Source organism: Pelodiscus sinensis, chromosome 6, assembly GCF_052426305.1.
Source record: "Pelodiscus sinensis isolate ZL-2025 chromosome 6, ASM5242630v1, whole genome shotgun sequence".
Classification (NCBI taxonomy): domain Eukaryota; kingdom Metazoa; phylum Chordata; order Testudines; family Trionychidae; genus Pelodiscus; species Pelodiscus sinensis.
Genome location: NC_143057.1, coordinates 64,569,950 through 64,581,029, shown reverse-complemented (window position 1 = coordinate 64,581,029; position 11,080 = coordinate 64,569,950). Strand labels below are relative to the sequence as shown.

General features: G+C 48.0%; 1 protein-coding gene across 6 annotated transcripts in view; it reads left to right on the top strand.

Annotated features, from left to right (window-relative positions):
* Positions 1-840: 840 nt before the first annotated feature.
* Positions 841-11,080, top strand: part of FER (FER tyrosine kinase) — a 340,298-nt gene continuing 330,058 nt past the window's right edge. For 4 of the 6 annotated variants that reach the window (XM_075932044.2, XM_075932041.2, XM_075932046.2 and 1 more), the window contains exon 1: positions 841-963. The gene's annotated coding sequence lies outside the window, so the exon portion shown is untranslated. Of the gene's footprint in view, positions 964-1,040; positions 1,859-11,080 lie in introns of those variants that run through there. The other 2 variants (XM_075932043.2, XM_075932042.2) reach the window with 1 other exon arrangement.

Here is an 11,080-nt window from a genome sequence, read left to right as displayed (position 1 = left end):
CCCTAATGACTTCTCATGAAGAGCCACTGTGGGGGTAGCTCCAGGAACTTGGCAGGAACTGGGAGTGAGCCAGGCTGCTGGCCAACCCTTTGAAACATGTACTGGCACAGCTGAAGGAGGTGGTGTGGGGAGAAGTACGTGTAGTCAGTAACATTGGTCAATAAGCTTTCACTTATTTGTTTATCGTTTAACCGACTGCGATTCCATCCCCTCCTATATACAACAGCTGTGTCAGTCTGCCACGTGCCACAGGACTACACGTTGCTTTGCAAGTTCCCGACTAACAGGGCTACTCCTCCCAGTCTTTTTAACCCTCTTGACACTTTTTCTGAACACACGGAAAAAGAACCCCACGGGCAAGGCAAACACATGAAATCCCCCGACTCTTTGCAGCCCCAGCAGCGATCTCCGCCTTCCGGGGCAGGCCCGAGACACCTGGCGAGGCAGCTGCTCGCCTAAGGACACCTAGACACTGCTCCTGCTGGGAAACACTTCCAGGGGGACACCCCACAAAGCAACTCGGTCCCACCAGCCATAACAGCACCCGCCCGCATTGCCCGGCCGGCGGGGGAGAGCCAAAGCCGGGCTCAAGCGCATAATCGCGCAGGGCGGGACTAGAACCCAGATCCCCACCGCGAACTAATCCCTAGGCCCGGCAGGGATGATCAGCGTTTACAGCAGGCAGCGCAAAAAAAGGGAGCCACGCCCTCCCCACGTCTTCCAGTGCCCCGCCCATGAGTCTCCTCTGCCAATCGCCTGGCTTCATTTTAGGAGCAGAGGCGGGAACTGTAGATCATTCCGCTCTCCGGAATTGGTTGCTGGAACTAGAGTGTTACGCGGGGGCGGGGTCCATGTGGATTGGCTGTCGGGTGGCGAGAGTTCCGCGCTGATTGGTTGGCAACACTCACGGGACGCTGGCGGGGCTGTGACGTCACTTTGTGGTGGAGCGGCTCGGCTTGTCAGGTAGGTAGGTGCCGCGCGCGGCGCGGTGCAGCGGTCCCGTGGCCCGGCAGCGGGGCCCGGGCGGGCAGCGGGCCGGCGCGGGGACAGCAGAGGCGGCTTCTGTCCCCGCCGAGGCCGCGGCTGGGAGGCTGCTGCGGGGCCGGGCGGGGGGCGGCTAGGCCCAGCTCGCTGAGTTACTTGCAGCTGGGCAGGGCGGGGGCAGCCGGCTCCGCTGCCTCGTAGGGCGCCCGCCTGCCCCCGGTGTCGCTTGTCAGCCCGAGTCCAGCGAGCGACACCCCGCCCGGCTGCTCCCGGCTCCAGGCGCGCGGGGCGCCCCGCCCTCTCCGGCTTCATCAGTGTCGCCCCCACCCCTGAGCTGCGGCGGGAGGGTGCGGGCGTCGCTGCGCGCTGGCCGAGGGTGGGCTCCTGGCGTGCTTGGGGCTTTGCTCCAGCCCGCGCCTCGGCGCTTCCCTCCGCAGCTCCTCGCTGCCTCGCGATCCCCCCACGCACACCTAGATGTGGCGCTCCTGTGCCCTTTGCTGTCCTCTCGTTGTGTTCCCTCTGCTAGGTTGCTGCACCTCGGCCGGTCAGGCTGTGCCCTTTGTCACAAGGAGTAGGGGCTCTGTGGGTGTGCAGAGCCAGGCCCTAGCACAATGGGACTTCTTTTGTAATTAGTTTTCGGAATTGTTTTAATAAATGGTAGCAATAAGCATAAGATTCTGATAGGGCCAGGATAAGCATGAATGGGCTCCAGAAAGTGCTTTGCAAGGGAAAAGCTGGACCCTACTTATTTTTTTTATCTTGGGCTCCAAACTGCTACTATCAAAATAGAGCACAAATTTAGCTGCTCCTAACCATAAACTTCAGAGGACCACTTAAAAATTGGTGGGATGCTGTTGGGTTTTGATGCCTCAAGGTACACATTTTTCACTTGTACACTTATTCTGTTGGAAAAAATAACTCTAACTATACAAACACTATGATGGGAGCTAATTTATCTACAACTAATCAGGAAAGAGATCTTGGAGTCATTTTGGATAGTTTTCTGAAAATGTCCACATAGTGTGCAGAGGCCAGTGTGCAGCGGCAGTCAAAAAAGCAAACGGGATGTTATGAATCATTAAAAAGGGATAGAGAATAAGACAGAGAATATCTTATTGCCTTGATATAAATCCATGGTACGCCCACATCTTGAGTACTGTGTATAGGTATGGCCTTCTCATCTCAAAAAAGATACACTGGCATTAAAACAGGTTCAGAGAAGGACAACTAAAATGATTAGGGGTTTGGAATGGTTCCCATATGAGGAGAGATGAAAGACACAAGGGGTATGTATACACTACAGCACTAATGCGAACTAACTTAATTTGAATTAGTTAATTTGAACTAAGCTAATTCGAACTACTGCATCTAGACCTTAAAACTAGTTCGAATTAGCATTTTGCCAATTCGAACTAGCATGTCCACATTGAGTGGACCCTGAACCAGGGTTAAGGATGGCCGGAAGCAGTGCCGGCAGGGCATCAGGTTAGGACTCAGGAATGTCTCAGGCTAGCCGAGGGCTGTGCTTAAAGGGACCCAACCCCCACCCTGGACAGACAGTTCTCAGGGGTTCCCCGCTTGCTTGTCTAACTCGATGAGGGACAGCAAAGCAGTCCTGGCTTGGAGTGCCCTGAGTACCCACGCTCGGCACATCACAGCACTCGGCCATCAGCCCAGCTGCACTTGCCGCAGGCTGCCATCCAGGGAGGAGGATCAAGCGGGGGGCTGCAGGAGAGCTTCCACTCTGAGGAGCCTGCAGAGCCACCCCAGTCCTCTCCATCGGGGGCTTGTACCCCATTCCTCCCTCACCTCCTTCCACTTACCCTTCCCTAGCCCCCCTTCCTGATGTACAAAATAAAGGACACGTGTGTTCAAAAATAGAAACTCTCTTTATTGAACAGAACTCGGGGAGACTGGGAAAAGGAGGTGGGAGAGGGGAAGAGAGAGGGTGGGAGAGGGGAGGGCAACTAAAATGATCAGGGGTTTGGAACAGGTCCCATATGAAGAGAGGCTAAAGAAACTGGGACTTTTCAGCTTAGAAAAGAGGAGACTGAGGGGGGATATGATAGATGTCTATAAAAGCATGAGTGGTGTGGAAAGGGTGCATAAAGAAAAGTTCTTCATTAGTTCCCATAATAGAAAGACTAGAGGACACCAAATGAAATGAATGGGTAGCAGGCTTCAAACTAATAAGCGAAAGTTCTTCACAAAGCAAATAGTAAACCTGTGGAACTCCTTACTGCAGGAGGCTGTGAAGGCTAGAACTATAACAGAATTTAAAGAGAAGTGAGATAAAGTCATGGAGGTTGGTTCCATGGAGTGCTATTAGCCAGGGGGTAGAAATGGTGTCCCTGGCCTCTGTTTGTGGAAGACTGGAGATGGATGGCATGAGACAAATGGCTTGGTCATTGTCTTCGGTCCATCTCCTCCAGGGTTCCTAGTGCTGGCCGCTGTCGGCAGACAGGCTACTGGGCTAGATGGACCTTTGCTCTGACCCAGTACGGCCATTCTAAGCTCAGGGCTCAGGGTCGGGGGTCTCACTGGACCACCTTGATTTTCATGCAAACCTGATCCTGGGTGGCCAGGCTGGCAGCTATTCTGCCCTAGACGGCCACTTTCCTGTGCCTATTGCGGATGAGGTCCACAATCTCTGCACTAGACCAGGTGGGTGCCTGCCTCTTGCGGACCCGGGCAGGCTCCCGGGAGCTGCCAGCCTGGTCCCGTGAAGAGGCAGAGGGCTCGGTGGCAGCAGGTAGCTGGTTCGTGCCATGCCAGGTGCAGGGTCTGCTGGCTGGGTGCTGGCAGGCTTGCATCTGGCACGGGCACTGTAGCCAGACCGGGCCCCTTTAAGGGCTCCGGGGCCGGGAGAGGGGCAGACGAGTTTCTCTGGTAGTGCCCAGAGTGGGCACCAGGGAAAGCTGGGGAGGGCTAGTCTCCCACTAGTTCGAATTAAGTGGCTACACAGCCCTTAATTCGAGCTGCTTAATTCGAACTAGGCGTTAGTCCTCGTAGAATGAGGTTTACCTAGTTCGAATTAAGTGCTCCGCTAGTTCGAATTAAGTTCGAACTAGCGGTTTGTAAGTGTAGCTCCTATCAAAGTTAATTCGATCTAACGTCTGTTAGTTCGAATTAACTTTGTAGTGTAGACATACCCTAGGACTTTTCAGCTTGGGAAATAGACTAAGGGGTGATTTAATAGAGATATATGAAATCGTGAATGATGTGGAGAAAGTGAATAAAGAAAGTTATTTACTTGTTCCCATAATATAAGAACTAGGGGCCACCAAATGAAATTAATGGGCAGCAGGTTTAAAACACATAAAAGGAAGTTCTTCATACAGTGCACAGTCAACCTATGAAACTCCTTGCCTGAGGAGGTTGTGAAGGTTAAGATTAAAACAGGTTTAAAAAGAGAACTAGGAGGTTCATTCATGGAGGTTAAGTCCATTAATGGCTATTAGCCAGGATGGGTAAGGAATGGTGTCCCTAGCCTCTGTTTGTCAGAGGATGGAGCTGGATGGCAGGAGAGAGATGGCTTGATCATTTCCTGTTTGGTTCACTCTCTCTGGGGCACCTGGTATTGGCCACTGTAGGCAGACAGGATACTGGGCTAAATGGACCTTTTATCTGGCCCAGTATGGCCATTCTTATGCTCTTATGTTCTATTTTCAGGGCTCGACAAATAATACAATCTAGTCGCCCATGGAGTAGATTGTAACCCGGAAGAGCCGGGTTTGGGCGATCTGCGCATTGCCAGATAGTGCAGCTGGCGAGCGGGACTCGCCGTGGTTCAGCGAGCCATGTCTATTTTGATTATCAAACTTGGAATTTAGGGCCTCAAATTAGCAAAATCCACATGTTGTAGCTGAGTTGTTACTCTTGCTCCCAGATGTGCTGTTACCTGGATTTTTGTTGGCATAGTGAGTGGCTGAATTTGTTCTTTGTTCCGATAGGAGGGTTTGATGGGTTCAGAAACTAGCCAGATTAGGTGCATTCTCCGTTTTCCACTTTGCATCACAAACCTACATGAAAAGTGCTAGATGTTGTCAGCTTCAATTTGTTAAAATACAATAAAATGCATTGTGGTGAAAGTCTTGAGAGCAAAGGCTGAGAAACTATTTCTACATAAAATAGATTAATAAAGCTACTGACAAAGTTTGGCAAATATAGTGTTTAGAACTAGATTTGTTGTAAACTACAAATCTGAATATTTTAAAGCAGAAAGTTCATGAAACCTTATTAAGTATCGTACTTTTAAGAGGTGAATAATTAAATAAGTAATACTTTTGTTTAATCTAAATTAAATATGTATATACATAATAACAAACCAAGGATTGTGTACAAGGTTATAGGTAATTCATGTACAAAATTATTTTCTATTTCTTGTTTCACTGTTTGCAAAACTCTGATCTCATTCGGTCCTACATCTTTTATTTGTCTTATTCTAGTGCCTGGAGATTGCAATCAGGATTGCAGAATCTATTAGGAAAATATGCTGTACAAATTTAGATACTCAGGGTTCATGCCTTGAAAAATTTATAGTCTAAAACAAGAAGTAGATCATGGTTGTAACAGTTATTAAAAGAGAAGGGGAAGAGAGTATAAGTATTAAATGTGTGAAGTTTTTTAGACTGTCTAACTGCACTGTTTGAAGTTTCCAGGTTATGTACTTTTTTCTTCAGTAAGATAAATAATAAAGAACATAGAACAAAAACCAATTAACCATTTACCTAGCATTTGATTTATCTTTGGAGGATTTAAATAGGCTGGCTGTCAGACTTTCTCATATCATGACAACCCCTATATTACTAAAGGAAGTTCTCTCCTACAAATATCAGGATCCATGATCCCTTTAAGAAAAAGAAAGCAGTTCTAACTTCTAAAGGATGAATGGTAAAGAAAGGAAGGGTAGGTCAATGGTAATGACAGCTGCTAGATTGAGAATGCTAGGGGGGGTGTACTTGTTCCAATACCAATTCTGTCCTTTGCTTATACAGCAATTCCTCATTTAACACGTGCCAGCTTAACACGTTTTTGCGATAGCACACATTTTTTTTAGGGAACGTTTTTTGAATTACACGACTGACCCTGAAATAACACGATTTCCCCAGCCGGCTCATTGCTGGCGGCTGCGCGAGGCTTCCCCCGCCTCTCTGCAAAGCGATGGAGGGTTCGCCGCTCACCATGCCGTTCCCTGCTGACTCCCCCTCGCTGGATGCCTTACCCCCTTTCCTCCACCCCCGCTTGCAGGCCGGTGGCTAGGTTTCCCCAGCTGGCCCATCGCCAGCAGCTATGTGGGGCTTCCCCTGCGTCCCTGCAAAGCGGCGGAAGGTTTGCCATGCTGTTCCCCGGCGACCCCCCGTCGCTGGACACAGTGCGGGTCCCGGCAGACCAGTCACAGGGGCATACTCCCAACCCAATCCACCTCCACTCCACTCTCCTCTCTTTCCCTTCCCTTCCCTTCCCTTCCCCAGAGCCAAACACCTCCCCTCCCTGCTGTAACCCTTTCTCCCCCAGCCTTGTGTCCCAGTCCCAACAGACACAACCGCTTGAAACGCAACCCCCAACTTTTCCATTATTTTCAATTGGAAAATTGACCCCACATAACATGTTTTCACTTAACACGATCGTTTTCTGAAACATCGATAGTGTTGAATGAGGAATTACTGTATATATTGTCTCTTGCTGGAGTGTATATTGTGAGGGTACCACTCTATTTCTATCCAGCTCAACTGATCCTTCTGTTTCTTATCTACTTATAGTGATTTGTTCCTGACTTTAATGTACCTTCATACTAATGATTTTTTGAGAGACTAACATTTTCTCTCTGGACATAAGTCCTTTATCTGCTGTGTAATCTGCTTATCTTTATTCATATGTGAACACTGGAGCTAATGATGTTTTTGTGGTGTGTGAGATGATATAATAAATAGTGACCATGACAACAACAACATTTCATCCTCCCCCCAACTTATAATTTTTCCTGAATGTTTAGATCACATCTAAATTACAGGTAGAACTTGACCATGCCTTGATTATGTCTTTGAAGGCAGATCTTTGTGCTTTAATCCTCATATTAGCGATGTTAGTGTGTGGTTGTTCACATGATTAACCGATAAGCCTGGGCTCATTGGTTAATCCTAACCACTATAGGCACACCCTTTCCCTCTTGCTGCCTCTGTATTAAGGAGAGGGGAGAGGCAGGAACCGCCTACCATCCCCAACACCTACTGCTTCCCACATAAATAACAGGGCAGGCAGCAGCTGGTGCTCTGAGCTCGGGCAGGGGGGGAAGCTGGCTTACAAGCTGCTAGAGGCAGCAGCATGAGGGCTGAAGGGGGCAGGCAGGAGCTGGTACACACGGGAAGCTGGCTTTTAAGCCAGTTCTCCGTATGTGCTGGCTCCCATGGAGCCGCATGCCCCCACCCTGCTGCCTCCCACAGAGGCAGCAGTGCAGTGAGGCAGGGTAGGCAGGAGTCAGTGTTCAGGGGAAACCGACTTTTAAGCTGGCTTCCTCTGAGCACTGGGTCCCACCTGTCCTCCTTCGTCTCCTGCCCTTGGCTCTGTGCTACTGCCTAGTGGGAGGTGGGTTGAGACAGGGCAAGTCTTACATTAGATCAGAGATGGGTAATAATTTTGTGCTGGGAGCCACTTCGGAAATTTTTGAAGTGGCCCTGGGCTGTACAGGAAGGGGCAGGGCATCGTGCGGAAGGGGTGGGGCCGATATATTTTTGGGTTCCCCACCGCCAGACAAGGATTGGTATGGGGGTGAGGGAGTGCCTTTGCCCCCACACACTCATGCCCCTAGGCCAGTTAGGGCCTGGGGGCGGGGGAGCGTGCAAAGCCTCCTTCATTTCCCCTCCCCTTTTTTGAACTGGGAACCAATAGGTTGAAGAAGTAAGCTATATTGCCTATTCATGCTGGGGGTAAGGAGAAACAGGCTCCTTGATTAATTCAAAAAGCTAACCTAGCTGTTTGAGGTCATCTGCTTACAGGAAAGATTCTGTTAGTGTGTGGGGAAGGGGTTTCCTTTGATGAATGGGGGTGGGTGGGAGAAGGAGAGAGTTTGGGTAGTGTGCTTCCCTCTGAAGTGAGTGTATGCTGTTCTTTCTACTAAATGTTAAATTTTATTTAAAAGCTCCTTTTATTATGTTCTGTTGTACTTACTTAGGGTTGTATGCAAGCTATGTTGTAATTAGTTTTCTTACAAATGGAAGAGAGAATTAAAAACAACCCAGCTGAATGTTCATTTCAAATCATAATATAACACTCGTGTTCTTCCACACATGCAAAAATGTGTACACAGACAGGATACTTTTGAAGCAGCAAGAAAATTTAAAATAGTTTATATTTAAATATACGATTAGTGTCTGAGGTACAGATTTATATGATCACAATGTGCTGTTGCAAATTATTTAGTTTTTGAAGATTAAATATATTAGATATAAAATTGTTTTGTTTTTAAAGTTGGCTCAGATTTCTTTTGGGTGAATATTAATACAGGAAGTCCCCGGGTTACATCAATCCGACTTACGTTGGATCCCTAGTTACGAACGGGGGGGGGGGGGGCGTAGCTAGGGCGGCGTGCCCGGAGGCCGCAGCCCGGCACAGGGCCGGGTGTTTAACGGCGGAGGCGGATTCCCCTTTAAATCTCCCCGCCTGCACCCCCCCCCAGGTCTCCCTCTTACCACAATGCACCGGGCGCGCCAGGCTCCCTCAGCGCTGCCTGAATGGAAATGCCGCCGCCGGGGCGCAGCTAGTGCGGGGTGCCTCCCCCACTGTCGCCGCTTCCGGCGGCGCGGGGGGGCTTCCCCCCGGCAGACGAGGGAGACGCGAAGCTAGCGGCCCCCCCCCCCCAGCAGACCAGGGCTTTTCTCGCCGCGGAGGACGTGGGCGGCGGGACCAACCCGGCAGCGCCCCAGCTGCTCTGTCCCAGGCGTCCAGATTCAGCCGCTGGTGAAACTGACCAGCAGCGGCTGAATCGGAGACGCCGCCGGAACCGCTCTTCGGCGCTACTGGACCAACCTGGCAGCACCCTAGCTGCTCTGCCCCAGGCGTCCTGATTCAGTTGCTGTTGAAACTGTTGAAGCTCGGGGCTGGAGTTACAGCATGCAATTTATAGAAAGGATTTTGAAGAAGTAAGCTTTTAGTGCTATTGTCATTCTAATTTGCTATCTGCATTAGGGATGTTAAATATCGGTTTACTGAATAGTCGATTAACCTCATGAATTCTTATCTGTAAGTTGACTGTTCTATAGTCCCCAGGGGATGAGGTTTGCCCCACTCCTGAGAAACCCCCTGCTACTGTGTGCTGCTGCTGTATCAGAGGCAGCAGTGTGGGGTGCCAGGCGGGAACTAGTTTGTGAGGGGAGCCAGCTTAAAAACCAGCTCCCCTCGTGGACCAGCTGCCTGTCGCCCTATGCTGTTGTCTCTCACACAGAAGCAGCAGAGCAGGCTGGCAGCAGCCCCTGTCTGGAGGGGGAGCTGAGCTCCTGGAGCCTGTGAGAGTCAAGCTGAGCTGCGTGCCCAGCTGGCTTCTAATACACTTTAAATGTAAAGCCGTAGCGGGGGTAGGTCTCGGACCCAGAGCAAACTACATAATTACTGGTGGGGAAGGGGGAATGTGTGTAGTCTATAGCATTAACCTATAAGCTTTTGCTTATCAGTTAATGGACTATACTATTACATCTGTAATAGGCATAAAGCTTAAATTTAAAAGCACGAGATGAAAGAATTAGGCTCTTTGACCTTTTGGGCATTTTCTTTTTACCAGTCTGAATGCTAGAAGGCAGAACAGGCAGTTGGGTTTATGAGTTGTATTCTGGTTTCAAGACTCCAGTTAAGATGGGCTGTCAGTAGTCAACAACGAAAGTTGGAGGCAAGGGGGAGATTTCAAGCACCTCTCTGCTTTCCTCAGCCTCTGCATGTGCTGTATTGCTTTTGTTCTGTTTCCCTTTCTAAATACGTTCCTTGGGATTGCTCAAGAGTGCACCACTTGCTCAAGGAGCTGTAAGAGTAGATTTTGGACATTAGGGCACAAAATAATCCTGGATATACTCTTAGGCAAGCGCTAGTGATGACTGTGATAGCAGGATATGCTATGCATTGAGTGGATTCCTTTCCACTGGGATGAAGCACCTGTGGCCACCTACAATGGCTTCGTTGCTGCTTTGTGCTCCTGGTGCTCTGCTAAAGCAGTGTGAATTCAGTTCAAATTAGTTGAGTACTGATTATATACAAACAGATTTTTCTTATACTTAGATCTTAAGTTTATTACTTAGTATAATAAAATTTCCTTTGACAGTTTTGCTGCTGATTAGGTAATTTTGATAATCTGTAAACAGTTAGAAATATAGTCTATCTATTTTGAAATGCAAAAATATTATGTAAAACATTGTTTTTTACAACTGCCCTGCATCTGTCTGACTAATTCTAAGGGAGACTTAATACAAGTAAGATGCACAATCATGTGATTTTTTTTTCCAGTATGTATTTAATCAAGAAAAACATCTAAAAATTTCAAGTCTGATAGAGAGGAGTGGAAGTTGAAATACTTAGAGGTGAACATAGTCCTCCCCTTGCTTTCTTTGATTATGATCAGAAATGGAAACTCTCTTCTAAATCATCTCACCCTTTGTTTCCAGGTTTTGAAAGTTTTCTTTTAAAGGCATGAAAATAGAATATCTGCAGGACAAAGAAAAATAATTCTTAAATCACAAAATCAAATTTTAAAAATATTTTCCTACATGGGCCTTGCAGTAAAGAATATTTATTTTGCATGTTGGTCAAATTCAGTGATATTCAGATTTCAGTGCTTGAGTAGTGATCAGCATTACATAGAAGAGCCACAGTAGTCAGAGTTCATTGTTTCATTTACTCTTCTTCTCTCTATATACACATTTATTCTCACAGCAAAATGACTGACGAAATATTCTGCAGCTGGTTAATAACATAGTAAAAGCATCCTGATTTGTTAATGAAATCAAAGAGAGTTTGAATATCACATGCTGCAAAGAGCTGCAGGAAACACATTAAAGAGACTGTTTCCTGAGTCTCAGTCTTAAGTATCATATATCTAATTTCACTGTCATGTATT